The sequence below is a fragment of the Phacochoerus africanus genome, chromosome 11 (assembly GCF_016906955.1).
Source record: "Phacochoerus africanus isolate WHEZ1 chromosome 11, ROS_Pafr_v1, whole genome shotgun sequence".
NCBI classification, from domain to species: Eukaryota; Metazoa; Chordata; class Mammalia; order Artiodactyla; family Suidae; genus Phacochoerus; species Phacochoerus africanus.
The window spans coordinates 131,144,398-131,167,804 of record NC_062554.1 but is presented as its reverse complement, the minus strand read 5'-3'; the positions used below and the strand labels follow the sequence as shown (position 1 = coordinate 131,167,804).

Below are 23,407 nucleotides of genomic sequence, written 5' to 3'. Positions count from 1 at the left end.
AATGTAAAAGATTTTGTGCAGCAAGGGAAACCATAAACAAGATGAAAAGACAACCTAAGGAAGGGGAGAAAACATTTGCAAGTGAAGGGACTGATAAGGAATTAATTTCCAAAGTATACAAACAGCTCACACAGCTCAAATAGTTAAAAAAAACCATAAAACTCAATAAAGAAAAATGGGCAGAAGATCCAAATAGACACTTCTGAAAGAAGATAGACAGATGGCCAATAGGCACATGAAAAGATGCTTAACATTTGCTATTTATTAGAGAAATGCAAATCAGAACTACAGCAAGGTACCACCGGACACTGGTAAGAATGGCCATCATCCCGGAAAACATGACCTGAGAGGAGTTCCTGTCGTGGCGCAGTGGTTAACAAATCTGACTAGGAACCATGAGGTTGCAGGTTCGGTCCCTGCCCTTGTTCATCGGGCTAATGATCTGGCATTGCTGTGAGCTGTGGTGTAGATTGCAGACACGGCTCGGATCCTGCGTTGCTGTGGCTCTGGCGTAGGTCGGAGGCTACAGCTCTGAATCAGCCCCTAGCTTGGGAACTACATATGCCGTGGGAGCGGCCCAAGAAATGGCAAAAAGACCAAAAAAAAAAAAAAAAAACACATGATTTGTGAGGTGCAGACATATGACTTGAAAAAGGTGGCCAAAAAATTGATTCCAGGTAGCATTGGAAAAGATAAAGAAAAGGCTTGTCAATCTATTTATCTATTCCATGATGCCTTTGTTAAAAAAATAAAAATGTTTAAGAAACCCAAATTTGAACTGGACTTCCTGGTGAAGGAAGCAGTTTTGCAAAGCTACTGGGGATGAGACAGGTGCTAAAGTTGAATGAACTGATGGATATGAGCTGCCAGGCCAAGAATCTGTTTGAAATTCAGACTTTTAATGGTGACAAAAGATCTTATTTGTGATGTTTATGAAAAAAGATAAAGAACTAGATACACTCTAGAATCTAAAACTGCACTGTCTAATACAGTAGTCACTGCTACATGTGGCTATTTAACAACTGAAATGTGCCTAGTTTGAATTGAGATGTAAGTGTAAAATGCACACCATATTTTGAAGAGAATAAAAATCAAAGAGAATCTACACTATCTCATTAATAATTTTTATATAGATTACATGTTGAAATAATATTTTTACATATTTGGTTAAATATATTAGTAATTAAAAAAAAAAAAGAATGGCTGCCACCAAAAAGTCTAAAAATACATGCTGGAGAGGGTATGGAGAAAAGGGAACTCTCCTACACTGTTGGTGGTGAGAGAAATTGGTGTAGCCACTATGGAGAGCAGTATGTAGGTTCCTTTAAAAAATAAAAGAGAGTTACCATATGATCCTGTAATTCCACTCCTTGACATATATCCTGAGAAAACTATAATTCAAAAAAGATACATGGGAGTTCCCGTCGTGGCGCAGTGGTTAACGAATCCGACTAGGAACCATGAGGTTGCGGGTTCCATCCCTGCCCTTGCTCAGTGGGTTAACGATCCGGCATTGCCGTGAGCTGTGGTGTAGGTTGCAGACGCGGCTCGGATCCCGCGTTGCTGTGGCTCTGGCGTAGGCCGGTGGCTACAGCTCCGACTCAACCGCTAGCCTGGGAACCTCCATATGCCGTGGGAGCGGCCCAAGAAATAGCAACAACAACAACAACAAAAAAAAAAAAAGACAAAAAAAAAGATACATGAACCCCTGTGTTCATAGCAGCACTATTTACAAGAGCCAAGACAAGGGATGTCTATTGACAGATGTGGATAAAGAAGACACATATAATGGAATATTACTCAGCCATTAGAAAGAATGAAATAATGCCATTGGCAGCAGCATGGATGGACCTAGAGATTACCACAATAAGTAAATTAAGTCAGATTGAGAAAGACAAATATCATATATATCATGTGATATCATTTATATGCATAATCTAAAAAAATGATACAAATGAACTTATTTACAAAGCAGAAAGACTCACAGACATAGAAAACAAACTTATGGTTATCAAAGGGGAAAGAAGGGGAGAGATAAATTAGGAATTTGGGATTAACAGATACACACTACTATATATACAATAGACAAACAATAAGGACTTACAGGATAGCACAGGGAACTATATCAATATCATGTAATAACATAACAGCAAAGAATCTGAGAAAAGAATATATGTATAACTGAATTGCTTTGCATATACCTAAAACACTATAAATCAACAATACTTAATTTTTTAAGGGTCAAAAGAAAGAAAAAAAGAAAGAGCCAATCAAAACCAAAGAACTAAAGTCAGTGAAGATTTAGGAAGCTGAGAATAGACCGACTGGCTCATTGAAGGGGAAAGCTGAGCAGGATGGAATTAGCGGACTTTATCCAGTGAGTGACCTTTCTTTACAAACACTAGTTCTTTACCACCTGGGAACCAAGAGCAAAAGCCATTAAGAATGAGGTAAAGGTCTGTCCTTACTCATTTTACAGTACATTTTTCAATTAGAACTATCTGAAATATGCCATAGTGCTTGTCCTCCCCCAAACCTCGCCAACAACATTGCCTGGACTTTCTCCTCTTGGATGTCACCCTATCTGGTGATATTCTGGACGTGTAGACTTCCAGGAACTCCCACTCTGGAAAACCTGGGATCCCAATAAAAGGCCTAAAGTGAGTGCAGCAAGAGCCTGAAGATAGTTTGAAATACCTGTCAAAAAGTCATAGACTTCATCTCTATTCAAACACAGAATATTTAAATTAATATTACACTTAATACTTACTTATCTGGTTTCCATTGGCAACCGTGCAGAAGTAGCTGAGCAAAAAAGAAGAGAAAAAAAAAGTTACATCATTCTGGCAGCTTCAAGAAGTTACCATGGAGAAGAGAGATGTAACGTGAAAGGAAAAACGTTATCAACACTTAAAACAGAATAACAGCATGCAATGTGGAAACTGCGGTACAAAGCACATGATTTCAGAAGCAGTGAGGGAGAAGACCATAAATCAGGACAGGGCAGCCTGGCAGTGTTTAGGAAAAAGAATGGTTAAGTTCTACCTGCCTCCTCCTCCTGAGGCATGTCATTTTTTATTACAGACTAGAACAGCCATATGTCTGTTTGTTTACCATTGCATGCTCAGTGCCTGAAACAAGACAGGCATTTAACTAGTGAATCATGGACAACCACACTGATGCCAAAACACAGAAAAGTTAGAAATCATGATGACCCTATTCTAGTGGCCAATGCAAAGATGTATCAATTGCATTTTGAAAAGTCACTAGTATAATAAGCCACTATCTAAGAACTATAGAAAGTAGGGCCAGAGAAAGTTAAGAACAAAAACGCACTACTATAGGCCACTCCCCTGATTCTAAATGGGCAAAAGGCAAGGATTTGATTCAGCATTATTTACTTAAGAAGAAACTGTATTTCTCCCTCTCGACTAACTGATTGGTCAGCTTTTATTTTGCTGCTACTCGAAGACTCTTGTGTTAAGATAGATGTCATAGAAGAAACAGATACACAGTGAACACTCACATGATTATCTCACAAGAGGAGAACAATTTTGAAAGCCATCACTACTTAATGTAACAAGAAACTGAAAATCTAAGAGACTCTAATAAATAGCAATTGGAAATGGTATGGTTCTTTTAACATGAAAAGGCTGCATAGGCTTTAGAGTTTTAGGTTTTAAGACTAAAATTAAGCTTTTTAGAGAATCTCATAAAATTAACACTCCAATCAAGAACAATTATAAACATAGGTAAAATACAAAAATAAGTCAGTGATTTGAAGATACTGAAGAGTATTGAAAATGGCTAGGCCAAGGAAGGCAAGATACTAGAGGAAAGGGAAACAAATTGAAATAAATAGAAAATTCTCCACCAATTTTTCTTCTGAGGGTATTTTCCATCTTATAGCTAGGAGACAGAGGTACAGCAAAGAGCAGTGGCCAAGAGCTATGGAGGGAAAGAAAGACAAAAGTTGGAATGTAGGACAAATAGAGCAGCCAACACTTGAGTGGCCAGGATCCCAGAGGGAAGGTAATCACAGAGAGAAACAAATATGACATTCTGCAAGGATTTTGCCTCAAGGAATATTCTGAATCCTAAGTCTCTAGAGAATGGGGGATGAAAAAGGAACAATCGCAGTAAAAACAAAGAACAGTTGTTAAGATGTTGGAAGAATAAACAGAGATTTGTGCAGTCTCTTGAAGCTCAACAGACAAAAATCAGGAGTCCAGACTCTGAAATGGAGAAGGAGTTCTGGACAATATGCCAGTTTTCAAGCCAAGACCTCTGAATGACTATTTCCTAGGTTAAAGTTTACCATGGTAAGTTTACAAAAGCTTTAAACCCAGCCTTCAACCATTTCAAAGCCTGATGGGAATCAACAGAAATTTAAAGTATCTACTTAAATGAGCTCAAAAAGAAAATATGATCCTCATTGGAGGAAGATAACATCATCCAGTGTCTCTAAATAGTTTCATATACAATGTCCGGCATTCAACCAAAAATGTACTAGGCAGAATGACTGAAAAAAACAAAATAAAAACAGACAGTAGAAATAGATAACTCAGAAGATCCGCATCCTGGAGTTATCAGACATATAATTTAAAATAGCTCAGTATGTTCAAGAATATCAAGGGAATAATATAGAAAATAGATGAAAATGTGGAGAATTTTATTAGAGAACTGGAATGTATAAAAATAAATCAAGGAGTTCCCGTCGTGGCACAGTGGTTAACCAATCCGACTAGGAACCATGAGGTTGCGGGTTTGGTCCCTGCCCTTGCTCTGTGGGTTAACGATCCGGCGTTGCCGTGAGCTGTGGTGTAGGTCGCAGACGCGGCTCGGATCCCACGTTGCTGTGGCTCTGGCATAGGCCGGTGGCTACAGCTCCGATTCGACCCCTAGCCTGGGAACCTCCATATGCTGCGGGAGCAGCCCAAGAAATAGCAACAACAACAACAAAAAGACAAAAAATAAATAAATAAATAAATAAATCAAATCGCAATCCTAGAAATTAAAGATTTAAGAAATTTAGATTTTTTCCAAAATAAAGTCTTCAGTATATAGGATTAACAAAAAATTAGACACAATAGAAGAGATAATTAGTGAATTGGAAAACAGATAAGAAGAAATCATGTAGATTTAAACAGGGATAAATGATGGAAAACAAAGAAAATCATAAAACAGACTTTTAAGCCATAAAAATATCAATATATGTAGTTTATAACAAAGGGAGAGAAGAAAGAGAAAGAGCAAAAATTGTTCTTGAAGAAATACTCTTGGCGTATGTTCCAAAATTGGTGAAAAACATTGTGCCACAGACTTGAAAAGCTCTAAAAACCTCAAGCAAAACAAATATAAAGAAAGTTATAATTTAGACACATCACAGTAAAACTATTAAAAGTTAAAAAGAAAAAAGTCTTAAAAGAAGAAGGAGAGGAGGAGATGAATAATTTGAAAGGAGTAACAACAAAATTGATGGCTGACCCTTCAAAAGAAAATGTGGAAGTCAGAAAACAATGGAATATAATCTGAAGGACAGTAACAGCAACCTAGAAAGTTATATCTAGTTAAAATATCCTTTAAAAATGAAGGTAAAATCAAGCCATTTTCACATAACACAAAGATTTGCGGGAATTTAATGTCAGTTGACCAACACCAAAAGAAATACCAAGAGAGTTCCCCAGGCAAAGGAAAATCATCCCTGACTGAAGCTCAATAACACAAGATATAAAAACCAATGAGGGGAGTTCCCGTCATGGCGCAGTGGTTGACGAGTCCAACTAGGAACCATGGGGTTGCGGGTTCGATCCCTGCCCTTGCTTGGTGGGTTGATGATCTGGTGTTGCCATGGGCTGTGGTGTGGGTTGCGGATGCGGCTCGGATCCCGCGTTGCTGTGGCTCTGGCGTGGGCTGGCGGCTGCAGCTCTGATTGGACCCCTGGCCTGGGAACCTCCATGTGCTGCGGGAGTGGCCCAAGAAGTGACAAAAAGACAAAAAAAAAAAAAACAATGAGAAGTTCTTATTGTGGCTCAGTGGGTTAAGAACCTGACATAGTGTTCATAAGGATGTGGGTTCGATCCCTGGCCTTGCTCAGTGGGTTAAGGATCCCGCGTTGCCACAAGGTGCGTAGTTTGCTGATGCAGCTCGGATCCAGCACTGCTGTGGCTGTGGTGTAGGCTGGGAGCTGAGCTCTGATTCGAGACCCCCTAGCCTGGGAACTTCCACATGCCACAGGTACAGCCCTAAAACTACACAAATAAATAAATAAATTGAAAAAACAAAAACCAATGAAATGGCAGATATATGGTTAAAACTAAATGAAGATTGATAATTTAAACAATGGTAATATCTTGCAGAGGTTAAAATATATGTAGAATTAAAATACATGGTATTGATGACAAAAATAGATGTGAGGGAGAAATGGAGTTTATGACACTATCTTTTGACAAGTGTAAAGCGAAAGCATTTTCAGCCATAAAAGGATTATGAAAGTTTAGTAGTAATAAGTGCTTGAAGAGTTCCCTAGTGATGCAGTGGTTAAGGATCAGGCATTGTCACTGCTGGGGTTTGGTTACTGCTCTGGCTTGGGTTCATTCCCTGCTCCAGGAACTTCTGCAGGCCATGGACACAGCCAAAAAATTAAAATTAAAATAAGTTTTTGACGAAAAAAAACAAAACTAAAGGATCTTTTTTGCAAACTGAAAATGAGCCCAGAAAGAAGTAGTGGAAGCAAGTACATTAATAAACATTTTGGTGACTCTAATACTTACTGTTAAGAAAAAAGGAAGGATGGATGGAGAGAGGGTAGGAAGGAGGGAGGGAGGGAAGGGAAAAATACAAACTCTGCATTAGAAAACTCTGGAATAAAATACCCTAAGTACAAAGATTGTCTTGGAAACAGCCAGAGGTGGCTGAGCTTAAGCTTTCTGTCCAGCACCTTTTTCCATCTCTAGACTAGGGAAATCCAGCAGATGGAGTCTCTGGGGCAACTTTGCAGGGATGTGGGAGGGAAAAGGAGAGGTCAAACTGAGCCAGGTCTCCCTGCCAGGGAAGATGCAGTAGGGTGGAGTGTGGAGCTCTTCCTCTGAGCCCCGTGAATAAATCACTTGTGCTCCATGAAACAGGCAGCTTTGGACACCCGCGCAAAGAAAGGGCATGAAGCACAGCCAGTTTACGTCACAAGGGAAGCAGCAACAACAAAGGGAGGGCTGCAGGCTCACCCAGTGGAGAACCCTCTTCCTTACCCAAGGAAGGGGAGGTTATATAATGCAGTTGGGGGATTTCTAGGAAAAATTATATTGTCATCTTTAGAATAAGAACTATTGGAGTTCCCGTCATGGCGCAGTGGTTAACAAATCCGATGAGGAACCATGAGGTTGCGGGTTTGATCCCTGGCCTCGCTCAGTGGGTTAAGGATCCGGTGTTGCCGTGAGCTGTGGTGTAGGTCGCAGACGTGGCTCAGCTCCCGCGTTGCTGTGGCTCTGGCGTAGGCTGGCAGCTACAGCTCCGATTAGACCCCTAGCCTGGGAACCTCAGGAGCAGCCCTAGAAAAGGCAAAAAGACCAAAAAAAAAAAAAGAGTAAGAATTATTTTGGTTATCTATTATTGCATAACAAACCACCCCGACTTAGTAGCTTAAAATAATAATGATTAATGATTATTTCTCATGTTTCTATAGGTCACCTGGGCTGGTGACTCCACAGAGTGTCAACTGAAGTCCCATATTGTTGCATTCAGCAGGGCCTCTGCTTGGTGCCTCAGTTTTCCTCCATGTGGGGTTTCATCCTACAGCATCTGTTCAGGCGGCCTCTCTCTCCAGCAAGACCTTCCTTACAGAATAGCAGCTGTGGGAAACCCAAGAAGTCAAGGATGCAAGTTGGCAACATGCTTGCAAGTTTCTCATTGGCACAAGCAAGTCACATGGCCAAGCAGGGTCAGTGTGGGAGGAGGTTATAGAAGGACTCACATACCCAGAGGTATGATTAATGAGGGGCTACTGCTGTAAATGTCTGCCACAAAAACTAACATTTGTCCTGCACGTTCCAAATGCTAGGCACTGTACTAAGCACTTTACATATATTAACTCATTTAAATGTCACAATACCCCACATGAGGCAATAGTCCCTTTTTAAGAAAAAGAAGTTGAGGCCCAGGGAATTTGAGCAATTTGACTTAGTCACTCAGCTAGTAAATAGTGAAACCATTAAATCTGATCTCAGAGCCCACAAGCTTAACCATCTCATTCGACTGTCCCGAGTTCAGAGTCCTTAATAAACTCATTATGTTTATCATGTTTTCTTATTGTTTTCCTCCCTGCCCCTTTCCTTTATTTTGCTGAATTGCCTGTTTTCATTGTTCTCATTACTCCTGGTGATATGGATCTTCACAAAGAATTCTCTAATAGTTTTGTTTACATTTTTATAAGCGTTTTTATTTCCATTTCTCTGTTAACCAAAATTCAAGTCATTCATCTGTTTGCTGAAATGACACCTTCAGTACATCTTTATGGTTTAATTTTACTGTACAGCAGAAATTGGCACAATGTTGTAAATAAACTATAACTTAAAAAGCAAAAACATAAAAATAAACATATTTTATATTAATAATTGATGAACCTAGGTAAAAGATAATCAAGAATAGTTTTTTTCCCTATTTAAAGAATTCTTTCTTACCCATTGTGTTATACTTTGAACTAGCATATTTTGGCTTATACATGTTTTATTGAATTAAATACTAGACTTTATTTCTTGTGTTTTATGTCTTCCCCAACTTGAGGTTTTATTCTGATTTAAATTCCATTTCGCTAGAATACTTTCTTAAATACTTTTGTTTCCACAAAGGATACTTGTGGTAGAAAAAAACCCCACAGCTCCATAGCTTTCTCCCCTTTTTTTCTGTAATAATAAGACCTCAAAATTTTAACCAGAAGTTAAAATGGTTTCTTGGAAGGAATCACTTATCCTATCCATTTTTAGAGCGGACATTCTGACCAATGGGATGTAAATGGAAATAACGTGCGGACATGAAAAGGGGCAGCCCTCCACTTCCTCGCCTTCCTTTCTGCTGGTCCAAATGCACATGTGATCAAAGGAGCTGGAGGAGTCAGCTTGGACCACAGCATGGAAGTTTAGTGATAATGCTCAAGGGCCCTGTGACCAGGTATGGCAGGTATGATCCTAGAGGCAGCTACCTGGCGATGCCTTGTTCTAGTCTTTTTAGCCTAGAGATGTCGTGAACCACGTGACATACTTTCAATATATTCCTTCTCTTCTGAGAACTGCCAGTTTCTGAAACTTGCAATTGAGAATGATGATACGGACGTTGGTAAGACATGGTTGTAGGCAAAAGAACCTCAGGGAAATGGAGAGGGGATTCATAGGTTAGTTACATGATGTAACTGGAGCTGAAGGTACAGAAAATCCAGTTAGTATTGAGTGATGTGACCTGGTAGTCCACGGGACTTAGTCGCCAAAGAGCTAACTAAATTGCCACCTGTGGTGACTGACCTGAAATAAAGTGCCATTATAGGCAGTGGCAACTAAGTGGCTATAGCCACAGAGCACTCCGAAGGTTCTGAGGAACTCAAGGACAGTGGCGTGGGGTAGCTTTTCTAGTTGTCCTGGAAAGCTTAAAGTAGAAGAATGACTGCTTAGATTCCTAAATTTATGGCTTCTGTCACTGTGAAATCCATGCTTAATCCATGCTTTTTTGAAACCACGGGATTAAGAAAGCTGGAAAATAAATGCAAAATCAGACCCCTAAACTTACTGAATTCTGACACTAGTAAGCCTAAGGCCTTGCTCTCTTTCGGGTATGCAAAATAGGGCACTGATCAAGAAAAACTGAAGCTGGAGTTGCCTGGTGGCTCAGCAGGTTAAGGATCCAGTGTTGTCGCTGCTGTGGCTTGGATTACTGCTGTGGTGCGGGTTCACTCCCTGGCATGGGAACCTCCACATATCATGTGGGTGGCCAAAAAAAAAAAAAAAAAGAGAGAGAGAGAGAAAAGAAAAACTGAAACCCTGTAATTGAAATTGGAGAACTATATTAGAAGATCTGGAACACTTTCAATCCCCACTCCCACTACATCTCTTTTATCAGCTGAAATGTGTTTAGTTTTGTTTTTCTCAACACCAAGCAAGTCTCCAATTCTCGGCAGACACTAACCAGGTGTCCCACAAATTTAACTCAATTCTTAACATTATCTACCTGGAGATGGTATCGGATCCCACAGGTTGAGCTCAGTTGCACAAGACTGCCCCCACTTCAAATGCCAATAGAAAGTCTAAATTGTACCTGTGCTTTTGACCAACCAGCTCTAGATCAGCACTTCCCACAACCCCCTCTTTGGGCTTGACTGATTTATTAGAACAGCTCAGAGAACTCAGAGAACCATTTCACTTACCAGATTACCAGTTTGTTATAAAAGGATCTAATTCAGTAACAGCCAGATGAAAGAGATGCCAAAGGCAGGATCTGTGGGAAGGGGCACAAGAGCTGCCATGCTCTCCCCGTCTCCAAATGTTTATAAGCCATCAGCTGGAACTACCAGTGAAGCTGGACTGGTTGCTCATACCTGGAATCTATATTGATTAGCTTAGCATCTGCTCTGATTGGTGACCATACCTCAACAGTTGTCAGTAGCTAGAGTCAGATCATATTCTATCAGTCTGTAGTCAGGAATCAGAAACCACTCTAGGCATTTAAGGAAAGTATTAACAAAAGGAATTAAGTGTTTACAAAACTTTTTTTGGAAGGGTGGGAGCACACCTGTAGCACATGGAAGTTCCCAGGCCAGGGACTGAATTCCAGCTGCAGCTGTGACCTATGCTGCAGCTGCGGAAACACCAGATCCTTTAACCCACTGAACCAGACTGGGGATTGAATCCGCACCTCTGCAGTGATCTGAGCCACTGTGGTCAGATTCTTAACCCACTGTGCCACAGTGGGAACTCCTACAAAACTTTTGAAAGCACTGAAGAGGGCAGTGGACAGGGAAGGCCATCAGTTACCTCTGGACATCAGAAAACTGCAGGAATCACAGGAAACTGCTACCAGTGATCTCAACAGCCTAGTGCACAAAGCAGATGGAGCTCAGCAGAGAGCCTAGAAGCCACTGCAAAATCTTACATCTGAGGCCTGCTGAAGACCACATGCCTGCTTGCTGAAGTTGAACAATAATGATTCCTGCTGTCTTCCACCTTTCCAAAATCTATCATAAATCACTCTTATTGGAAGAATCAAAACCATCACTCTGCTGGCAAGGAGTTCTGGGAAACGTAGTTTGTAGATTCTGGGTATTGTAACACAAGGGAGCTCTTAGAAGGGCAGGGATGATGCTGAGTTAGAATCAGACAATACCTGGCAACGCAAGAAATTCCCTGAGAGATAATTACAAATTTAAGCAAGAAGAAAAGGAATTTAGCTCCTAATAATCGCAAGACGTTGCGAATTTATGCTGGCAAAAATCTGGAGTAAATGTGGAAATGAATTCTGAAGACGTTAGAAAAAGACAGGAAGAGGATAATCTTAGATGCTCACTGAATTTACTTGTCAACCTAAATAGAGAGGTAAACGCACAGAGACGAGATTATGGAATAGCAGAGGAACTGCAATCTGGGACACATGAGCAAGCTACAGATGAGTCCGAGAGGGTCTGGGGCAGGCCCTATTTCCGGGAAGGGAATGTAGAGAAGAGAGAGTTCTGGAGTTCCTGTCGTGGCGCAGTGGTTAACAAATCTGACGAGGAACCATGAGGTTGTGGGTTTGATCCCCGGCCTTGCTCAGGCAGTTAAGGATCTGGCGTTGCCGTGAGCTGTGGTGTAGGTCACAGACACAGCTCTGATCCTGCGTTGCTGTGGCTCTGGCGTAGGCCAGTGGCTACAGCTCCGATTGGACCCCTAGCCTGGGAACCTCCATATGCCACGGGAGCGGCCCAAGAAATGGCAAAAAGACAGGAAAAAAGTCTTCCCAACCTTGGACTTAAGATAACTTTATGTATCAAATCTGCAGGCATCCAGGGAGCTATTCAAGAACAAAGCTTTACCTGTTACAGGTTCTTATGCATTTAATACATTGTACGCTAAGACTAAAAAGTTTTAACAAGCTTCTTTTGATTAAAACTCTTTTGTAGGGTTTTTCATAAAAACATTCTGTAACCCAGAGAGTTAAGTAAGACCTTTTTTGTTTTTATTGTTTTTATTTATTTATTTATTTATTTTTAAGGTTTTTATTTTTTTCCATTATAGTTGATTTGCCATTTTTTTTGTTAACTTCTGTATTTTTTTAATTGTTTTTGTATGGAGACTTTTTAAAGTTTTATTTAAAAATTTTTACTATAGTTTCAAAGCCCTTCCATAAACAGCCTCTTACCAATATTTTTTGAGATAATATGATGACAAATGCAACAGAAACTAAGAAAGGGGGATAATTAGTATTTAAAATTTTTTTAATATTTGATTGACTTTTAAAATTTTTGTTACAGTACAGTTGATTTCTGTTACAATGTTCCTTCAGTTTCTGCTGTACAGCAGAGTGACCCAGCCACCTATGCCTTTTTTTTGTTTTTTTCCCCCATAAGGTTCTTACCTGAGACAGGGTCCAGTTCCCTGTGCTGTACCAGCACCCCATCACCCACCCATTCCAAAGGTAACAGTCTGCATCCACCAACCCCAAACTCCCTGTCAGTTCCCCTGTTTCCCCCTCCCCCTGGCAAACACAAGTCTGTCCTCCATGTCCATGATCTGAGGAATTCAAAAATGTTAATAAAATGTTGTTTTCAGATAAGGTTTCGGGGGACCTTATAAATACCTGATATTGGCCAAGAAACTTACTCTCCCCCTAAAACTGGGAAAGCTTCAGGAAATCCTCTTCTGACCTCATTTAAAACGTATTATTACTTTATATGCCCCAAATCTACCAAAATAATTTACTCACATAATGGTGACTTACTGGAATGGGCTCTATTTCAGGGGAGGTTTTATAAATGTGGAATATAGGCCATGTCTATTGCCACGTAGTATCAAAAAATTATTTTCAATAATTACATTGTGTGGTTCGTAATACTCTCAGTAGTTTTGCCCAGCTTCTTATTAACATATTACAATGTATTGTTGCTGAAAGCTTACCCGTTGCTAGAGCCAGCTGGTGGTTCCCTGTCCTCAGGTTAACGGCCCAGCAGCATTCGATGAAGCTGGTGGTCCTCCCCACCTCCACCTTCTCTCTTGGCTTCCAGGACAGGGCATGTCCTGGTTTTCCTCCCACCTTTCATTTTATTGGGCTGGGTTCTCCCCTTCTCCTCCATCTCTTCATCCCAGGGCGCCCCAGAGGTCAGTACCTGGTCCTCTTCTCCATCCTTTGATGATCTCATTCCTTTGATGATCTCATCCAATCTCATGGCTTTAAATATCATGCATGTGTCCATGACTCCCAAACAAGGTCAGTTTCATGGGTGCACAACGCACGTCTCCCTAAGGAGAACCCCATACTTTGTTAATGCTCTGCTGTCACAATCTTGAAAATTCTTAATAGTTTAACAAGGGGCTCTCCTTTTCATGTTGCACTGGGCCCTGCAAATTACATGTCTCAAATTTATAGACTAAGACTAGGCATCTCTCCAGACTTGTATACCTGTCTGCTCCACATCTCAACTTGAATATCTCACAGGTATTTAATAGGTACCTCAAACTCAACAAGACCATAACTTCCCCAAACCTACTCCACCTCTAGCCTCCCCCACCTCAGTTGATAACATTTTCATGTTTTCACTTGCTCAGATAAACACTTAGGAATTATTATTATTTTTTGTTTGTTTGTTTGTCTTTTCTTGCCTTTTCTTGGGCCGCTCCCACGGCATATGGAGGTTCCCAGGCTAGGGGTCCAATCGGAGCTGCAGCCACCGGCCTACGCCACAGCCACAGCAACGCAGGATCCGAGCCGCGTCTGCAACCTACACCACAGCTCATGGCAACGCCGGATCGTTAACCCACTGAGCAAGGGCAGGGACCGAACCTGCAACCTCATGGTTCCTAGTCGGATTTGTTAACCACTGCGCCACGACGGGAACTCCTGGAATTATTTTTGATTCACTGCCTCCATCATGTCTCATAACAATCACAATGGCTGTATCTTCAAAACTTATTCGGGAGTTCCCACTGTGGCTTGGCAGTAATGAACCCAACCAGTATCCATGAGGATGCAGGTTCGATCCCTGGCCTCGTTCAGTGGGTTAAAGATCTGGTGTTGCCATCTATAGGTCACAGATGTGGCTCAGATCCCATGTTGCTGTGGTTATGGCCAGCTGCAGCTCTAATTCAAGCCCTAGCATGAGAACCTCCATATGTCACAGGTGCAGCCCTAAAAAACAAACAAACAAAAAAACCCCAACCAAACCAAACGCAAAACAAAACAAAACAAAAGCTTATTCAGCATCCAACTGATAACTCCACTGCTGTCATCCTGGTCAGAGGTACCACCAGCTCTGCCCTGATCTCTGCAGGAGCTTCCTACAGCCTTGTGATGTTTACCCTTGCTCTGTACAGGGTTCTCAACATGGACGCCACTGTGGCCCCTTAAAAATATAAAACCAGAGTTCTGCTGTGGTTCAGCAGAAACAAACCTGACTAGTATCCATGAGGACACAGGTTGGATCCCTGGCCTCGTCCAGTGGGTTGGGGATCTGGTGTGGCCATGAGCTGTGGCGTAGGTTGCAGACATGGCTTGGATGTGGCATAGGCCAGGGGCTACAGCTCTGATTCCACCCCTAGCCTGGGACGTCCATACGCCGTGGGTATGGCACTAAAATGAAAAAAATAGGAGTTCCCGTCGTGGCGCAATGGTAACGAATCTGACTAGGAACCATGAGGTTGCAGGTTCGGTCCCTGCCCTTGCTCAGTGGGTTAACGATCCGGCATTGCCGTGAGCTGTGGTGTAGGTTGCAGACGTGGCTCGGATCCCGCGTTGCTGTGGCTCTGGCGTAGGCCGGTGGCTACAGCTCCGATTCAACCCCTAGCCTGGGAACCTCCATATGCCGCAGAAGCGGCCCAAGAAATAGCAAAAATAAATAAATAAATAAATAAATAAATAAAACATAAAACTGATCACATCACTCCTCCAATCAAAACCCTCCAATGTTTCCCCATTTCACTAGGAGTAAAAAAGACAAAGTCCTTATGAAAAAAACCCCATGATTCTCCAGGATCTTGTTCCACAACCACCCTCCACCCTATTCTCTGAGCTCCTCTCCTGCTCTCTTCCTCTCATCCTCCACTCAAGCCATCCTGGCTTCCTGGCTCTTCCCTGAAAATGCCAGTCTTGCGATCCTCTTGAGGCCTTTGCACAGCCGTTTCCTCTGCCAGGAATGTTCTTTCCCTGGTATCTTCATGACTCACTTCTTTGAATCTTCTCAAATTCAACTAGCTTGCTAGACTCACTCTGAACATCCTATATAAAATTGAAAACTATACACTTTTAGAATTCTCAAAGCCCCTTATCATGTCCTACTTAAAATTTGTTTTCTGGAGTTCCAGTTGTGGAGCAGTGGAAACAAATCCCACTAGGAACCATGAAGTTGCCGGTTCGATCCCTGGCCTCACTCAGTGGGTTAAGGATCTGGTGTTGCCGTGAGCTGTGCAGTAGGTCACAGACGAGGCTCAGATCCTGTGTTGCTGTGGCTGTGGTGTAGGCCGACAGCTGTATCTCTGATTAGACCCCTAGCCTCAGGGGAACTTCTAAAGGCCATGGGTGTGACCCTAAAAAAGCAAAAAAATAAAAATAAAAAATAAAAAAATTTTTTTCTACAGCATAAATCACATTCTAATACATCATGTATATTATGCATCCTAATATGTATACATATAAATATACATACACTATATATAATATTTTGTGTATATATATTTTACATTTGTTTATTATTCATTGTCCTCCCGTTTCTAAAATGTAACCTCGACAAGAACAGGGATATCTACTAAGAGTGGTACTTGGCACACAGTATGCATTCAATAAATATTTTCTATTCAGCGAACAATGTATAGTACAATTCATATTTATTATGGGATAACTTTAAGCAGGGATTTAATCAATATGTACTTGAATTTTCCAGTCATTTATGCAGAGCTCAAGCGATTGGCTTAAACTCCCCAATTCTTAGTATGATGCAAGGTGAAAAAGTTTCCTTCAACTGTTCTTTCTTCAATTATTAGTCACATAAATGCTATTCCCCTCAACTGTTCATTATCCAGATAAACGGCCTTATGCTCAAAGATGGTGTAGTGAGAGTGAGTGGATCAAGAACAAGTCACTGTTAAGTGGGATGCTCCAAGATTCGATGCTGTAATAATGCTAATTTAGTAGCCTCTGCTATAGAAAAGGAGTTTTGAAGTAACTAAGTATAACATAACCTCTTAAAGTTCTCACTACAAATAAGCTACTTAGAAGTCTGTAGATAGTGGGTTTCTGAAAAGTGTAAATAATTTCTGTCCATGAGTACTAAGGAAATGAAGCTTCTCCCAACATTAAAAGTTGGCATATTTTTCTTGGTGGTGAAAGGGAAGAGGGCTAAGTAGTCCCTATTATTTAAAATAATTGTGAAGCTAACTCTGTTGGTGCTTTCAAAGAAAAGTTACAGAGAAAGATCGCATGCCTGACCTAATGCTACAATGAGAAAAAAGGAAATGAGCCAAGAATACACCCGCTCTCTAAAAACTAGACTCGTAAGGCAGGCCTAGGAGGTGTGTCCAGCCTGGAATGAGGACATGTTTGATCTAAAGGGTCAGTGTAGGGCTATATTTCTGCCTGCAATTTAATGGTGTTTCAAAAAACAGTATCCAGGAGCTCCTGCTGCGGCTCAGCAGGTTAATAACCCAACTAGTATCCATGAGGATGCCATTTCGATCCCTGGCCTTACTCGGTGGGTTAAGGATCCACTGTGGCCATGAGCTGTGGTGTAGGTCATGGACCAGGCTCAGATCTGGTGTTGCTGTTTGCTGTGGCTGTGGCATAGGCCAGCAGCTGTAGCTCTGATTCAACCACTAGCCTGGCAACTTTCATATGCTACATCTATGGCCTCCAAAGCAAACAAAAACAACAACAACAAAAGTTTATGTGGTTAGAAATGAAAACCTACTAAGACAGGTTAGCAGATTTAGGGTGCTTCCCTTTGGGGAAGAGAAGAAGAGGATATTTCATGTCTTTAACCGTAGCTCTTGGATTCTTTTGTGTAGCATTTTAAGTTTACATGTTGCTTCCATATACATGACCTTATTTTGATCATGAGTAAGCTGCTTGAGTTAGATGCTAAGAAAATAATCAAATGGAGTTTTTCCATTTTAAATGAGATTTAAACAATTTTAAAGTGATTTTTATAAGTAGAGACTTTATATTAAATTTCAAAATTATTATTATAGCAGAAGGACTACAGATGGTTCTCAATTTTAGACACGGTGGAAGTTAATGGAAAATGAGACAGCGCTAGCTGACTGGCTGGACCTTTGGGAAAAATAGTCTGTCCCTGGGAATGTCCACAACTCAATTTTGTTGTAATATCCAGAGTTGGAGCAGCTTTAAGGTCCTTCCTCATACTAAACAAACACTCAACAAACCTGAAAGGAATATTTCTTACATCGACATGGACAATGAGTTATTGAGATACTTCCTGAGTTCCTGCCGTGGCTCAGCAGGTTAAGGAACTGACATTGTCTCTGTGAGGATGCAAGGTTCAATCCCTGGCCTCGCTTGGTGGGTTAAGGATCCAGCATTGCCACAAACTGCTTTGGTCAGAGATGCAGCTCAGACCCTGTGTTGCCATGGCTGTGGTGTAGGCCTGCAGCTGCAGCTCTTATTCAACCCCCAACATGGGAAGTCCCATATGCCATAGGAGGAGCCGTTAAAAAAAAAAGAAAGAAAGAAAATTACTTGCTGTTTTATAAATATTCAAGGGCGCTGTGACACAATAGAGGGAGTCAAATACATAATTTTAATTGTGGTTATTATCACCAGGTCTGCCCAAGCTACTTGAATAAACCCATAGTTTCTCAGGGTGTAATCAGAGATGATATTATGAGAGAACTGCATCTTTAAAAAAAATTATTGCAGGAGTTCCCGTCGTGGTGCAGTGGCTAATGAATCCGACTAGCAACCATGAGGTTGCGGGTTCAATCCCTGGCCTTGCTCAGTGGGTTGACGACCTGGCATTGCCGTGAGCTGTGGTGTAGGTTGCAGACTCAGCTCAGATCCTGCGTCGCTGTGGCTGTGGTGTAGGCCGGCAGCTACAGGTCCAACTGGACCCCTAGCCTGGGAGCAGCCGTAGAAAAGGCAAAATAAAGATAAAAAAAAAATCATTTCAATACCAAAGGATATGACTAATAGTAGAACTGAGATATTGAACTCAAATAACAACTAAAATACTAGTTTTTTTTGAAGTTTTTAACTCATAAAAGTAAAATGTAAGACTAAGTAATGCATTAAATTTTAAATAACATATTAAATAAAATGAAAAATTATGAAAATTTAAACATTAAATATAAATCATTAGTCTAATATGAGTCGTTTGCAGGTAAAACAAAGTGTTACAAACAAACATAAACACTACATGAAATAAAGAAATATTATATATATACATTTTTAAAAAAAGATGTTTCTCAACCTAAATGTCCATTGACAGTGACAGAAGAATGGATTAATAAGATGTGAAACATACACACAATGGAATACTACTCAGCCATGGAAAAGAATGAAATAATGCCATTTACATCAACATGGATGCAACTAGAGAGTCTCATACTAAGTGAAGTAAGCCAGAAAGAGAAAGATAAATACAAACATCTATTATGCACAGGCACTGTACCCAATGCTGAGAATATAAATTAAGACACTACTTCTGCCCTTAAAGAGAAATTTCATTTATCACAGGTATGAATGCCCACAGCCAAGTCACATGGTTATATTAGGTAAGAAAGTTAGAATTCAAAAAGTTCTGAAACAGTTCAGAGAAGCTAAAACAAGCCAGGTGAAATTAAATGGCAATCCTTTTATATTAATTTACTGAGGAGGAAGTGTGGGGGAAGAAAATTAAAAAAAATCTAAGGGAGTCTAAATGGGGAGAGACCAGGATACAGCATAACGAATGTAAAATCCCAGAGGATGCAGCTGATTCCAGATTCAGGAACCATGTGACATTGTTGTCATGAAAGCTAATTTTAGGATGGATTAATAAAAAAAAATACGGTGTAAAGAAAAAGGGTGAAAAGATTTCCAATAGATTTTGCCCCAATCAGATCTCAGAGTTGGGTGTAGGGGGTGTCTCATTTTAGGTACAAACTAGAGCATGTTAATAGGACAGTCGAAAAGGTGAAGGATCTGAAAACAGTATCACTGGATTTGCCTGAGAATGTTTATCTTAAGAGAGAAGCTGAAGTGGACATATTGCTGTTTCCATAACTGCTGTCAGCAGTGTGACAGAGCTTGCGAGCTGCCTCTCAGTCCTCATTCTTTCCCTTCATCCTTAGCTACAAGGCCCTGATTTTTAGCAGAGCACTTGGACATTTCCCAGCCTCCTTTGAGGGTAGTGGGCCATATGACTAAGGTCTGAACATTGATATACCAGCATAAATAGTGTGCAGTACTCCTAGAAAAGCTCCTTAAAAAGAATGGGTGTGCCCTTCTTCCTCTGTCCTGCTGTGAGCAGTGTGGTTGTGATGACTGGCCCTCTAACAGCCATTCCGGATCATGAGGGCCAAAGTGACACTCTAGGAATGGCAGAGGGGTGGGACAAAAGACAGACCTTCATGGCAGTTGTCATTTCAGCCCAGGATTGCCTACTTCTGGATATCTTTAACATGAAAAGAAATACATTTTCACTTTAAGAGAGTGGTATTTAGAGGTTTTCTTATATGTAGTTGAATTTGGGGGTACAAAAAAGATATTTTCTAAACCTTAGACATTTATAAAATAGTCTACTTTGTGTTGCAGTTACCTATCTCTGTACATGTTTAAATGGAGGCTCTAAGACTAGCTTCAGAAATGGTATATATTCCAGGGGGTAAAGGAAAAGTGGGTTATCAGCCCTTTAAAGTTCCTTTCAGCTCTTAAGAGTGCATGATTCCTTCCACTCCCCACTGGGGATCAGTGGCTCTAAAAAAAAAAAAACAAAAACAAAAACAGGAGTTCTCATTGTGGCTCAGTGGAAATGAACCCAGCTAGGATCCATGAGGATGAAGTTTCCATCCCTGGCCTTGCTGAGCGGGTTAAGGATCCAGTGTTGCCGTGAGCTGTGGTGTAGGTCGCAGATGTGGCTTGGATTCCATGTTGCTACGGCTGTGGTGTAGGCCAGCAGCTGTAGCTCTGATTAGACTCCTAGCCTGGGGACTTCCATATGCTGCAGGTGCGGCGTAAGAAAAAAACCACCACCCACGGCTCCTTCTCCCTGTTGAAAAAGTTTGGACTGTCCCCCCCCACACACCAGATTTAGCCCAACAGGAGTGTCTCAGTAGTGGACAGTCTCCTGGCCATGCTGTCCGACTCTGTCTCAGAGTGACACTTATTTCAAGACAGGCACTTCTAAAATAAAAATAAAGGAGGAAAAAGAGCAAATCAACAAACTCTTCAGCAAACTGGTGTCCTAAAGACAATCATTATGAGCCTGGATATGAATAACCAGGTCCTTCCTGTGTGCCTGTTGTAGGTGGTGGATTAACATGTAGTCTACAATCACCCCCTTGCTTATATTTCTTTTCTTTTGTAAAATGAGGATAATACCATATCCTCTTTCCATCTTTCCTCTTCCATTAACTGTAACTTTACTTCTACATTGTCTTAATATTATTATTTCAAACTATAATTATCTGTGTTTTGTCTATTAAGTGATTCTTTAAACATTTTTTAAACATTATTGTTTTTCCTCAAAACAATAATATATGCATATGGCAAAAGAATCCGACCATGAACAGAATACTCAAGAGATAAAGTCCCCCTTTCATCCCAAAGTCTGACACCTCATCTCCTGGGGTAGACAGTTCTTATATACTGAGAAATGCGCGGAGCATGTATAGACAGCTGCGTGCGTGCGTGCGTGTGTGTGTGTGTGTGTGTGTGTGTGTGTTAGGAAATACATACATACTGCTATGGTCTGAATGTTTATGTCCCCTGCCCCAAATTCAGGTTGAAATCCTAACCCCCAGAGGTGATGGTAAATTCACTGCCCTAGTTCTCTTCTTATTGCTCTGCTTTTTCCCAGTCTCTTTTATGGGTTTCTTTTCCTCTTTGCAGCCCTTCGAGGTTTTTTTGTGTTCTTTAATCCTGCACCTGTGGCATATGGAAGTTTCCAGGCCAGGCTCTGAATCAGAGTTACGGCTGGCAGCCTACGCCAGAGCCACAGCAACGCAGGACGTGAGCCCATGTCCGCGACCTTCACCACAGCTCACGGCAGTGCTGGATCCTTTAACCCCACTGAAGCTAGGGATTGAACCCATATCCTCATGGATCCTAGTCGGGTTCATTACCCTGAGCCACATCTTTCATTAGGATTTATTTCTAAGTGCAATGGGCTGGGTGGTACCCCCAAAGAGAGAGGCCAGGGATCGAACCCGAAACCTCGTGGTTCCTAGTCAGATTCATTTACGTTGTGTCACAAAGCGAACTCCAGCATGAGATCTTTACATGATAGAGGAAGAAGGAAATTCAAGACTCACCCAGAGAAGGCAACGTGAAGATGAACTGATTGTGCCTTCAAGCCCAGGAATGCCAGCAGAAACCAGAAATTGGAAAAGCCAAAGAACAGATTCTCTCCTAAAGCTTCTGGGAGCATAGCCCTGTTGACACTTTGATTTCGGATTCTGGCCTCCAGAACTGTGAGAGAATGAATTTATTTCAAGCTACAAAGTTTGTGGTAATTTGTTACAGCTGCCATAGGAAACTAATACAGTAGGTATTTCAAATTTTTGGTGCATTTGTATCTGGTATCACTTTAAAAATTCATTTTTGGAGTTCCCGTCATGGTACAGCGGAAACGAATCCGACTGGGAACCATGAGGTTGTGGGTTCCATCCCTGGCCTTGGTCAGTAGGTAGCAGGCAAGGCTTAGATCTGATGTTGCTGAGGCTGTGGCATGGGCCGGCAGCTGTAGCTCCAACTAGACCCCCAGACTGGGAACCTCCATATGCCGAGGGCGCAGCCCTCAAAACAAAACAAAACAAAAAATCCTTTTCTAATTGTTAAGTGCTGCTGTAAAAAAATAACTGATCTTTATATACTGACAGTATCCAGCCACTTTTTAAATTCATTATAACACTAATAGTTCATAAACTACAATTTTATTTAGAAACTATCATGCTTTCTCCAAATAACAGATTTATATATATATTTTTCCTAATCTTTATACATTTTTCTCTTGACTTTTTGTTCACTGGGATATTCAGTACAATAGTGAACTATATCTTCTTGTATTGTTTGATTTTGGAACTATGAAAATACATTAGCCACTCCAAATTTAAAATACAATGAAAATAATATTAAAACATTTTAATACAGGAAAAAAAGCAACCATACAAAATAATCCACATTTTCTAGTTAAAAAATCCAAAGGCCTTTTCTTAAACCTTTCTCATGACTCTGCATCACTAGACATTAACCCTTTAAAACTTTTTTCTTCCTTGTCCAGATTCATCTTTTCTTCCTCTAACCCCTTACAGACCTTCCCCTTAGGCCTTTTCCTTTTCAATACTGTCCTTGCTAACTGTGGGATACCATTTTAAGGCCTATTATTCTTCATGTTTCTCCTCAGGGGCAAAACAGAAACTTGCTTTCTTCTTTTAAAATGCCATACCCCAAACCTCTTCTCCCAAGTGAAATGCAATCTTTCCTGCTCTGCCTTCTATGCTGTACTCAAGCAAAGCGTGGAGTAGTCTCACTTTAAGTTTTACTAATAAACAGAAGTTACAGAAGTCCCCAGATCTTCACAGTGTTTTGGTCCTTGATCTATTATGCAGAAATTCCTTTCTGTAAATAAGTGGCTGGAAGGTGTTGCAAAGTTGGGATGTGAAAAAGCTGGCTGATGTAAATCAATTGTACTTCAATAAAACTTTAAAAAATGGAAAAAAAAAAAAAGCTGGCTGATCAACTGGCCTCAGAGGAATATTTTTCTTTGTGAATTCACTCAGTTCAGGTCTGGTCTTTGTGTTACAGAACCATGAATCATGATCCTTAGAACTTCTGTATAGGAGTTCCCTTCCTGGTGCAGCAGAAACGAATCTAACTAGGGACCATGAGGTTGCGGGTTCAATCGCTGGCCTGGCTCTGTGGGTTAAGGATCTGGCATTGCCCAGAGCTGTTGTGTAGGTTGCAGGCGGCTCTGATTCGACCCCTAGCCTGGGAATCTCCATATGCTGCGGGTGCCTGCCCCGCCCCCCGCCCA

The 23,407-nt window shown here is 41.0% G+C and overlaps 1 long non-coding RNA gene across 1 annotated transcript in view; it reads right to left on the bottom strand.

Moving 5' to 3' along the window:
* LOC125111851 (uncharacterized) overlaps nt 1-13,799 on the bottom strand; it is a 30,771-nt gene extending 16,972 nt beyond the window's left edge. Inside the window, exons 1-3 of the long non-coding RNA XR_007130960.1 lie at nt 13,128-13,799; nt 7,687-7,847; nt 2,771-2,805 (exon numbers count right to left, since the gene is read on the bottom strand). This is a non-coding gene — a long non-coding RNA (uncharacterized LOC125111851). The remainder of the gene's footprint in view (nt 1-2,770; nt 2,806-7,686; nt 7,848-13,127) is intronic.
* Nucleotides 13,800-23,407: the final 9,608 nt, after the last annotated feature.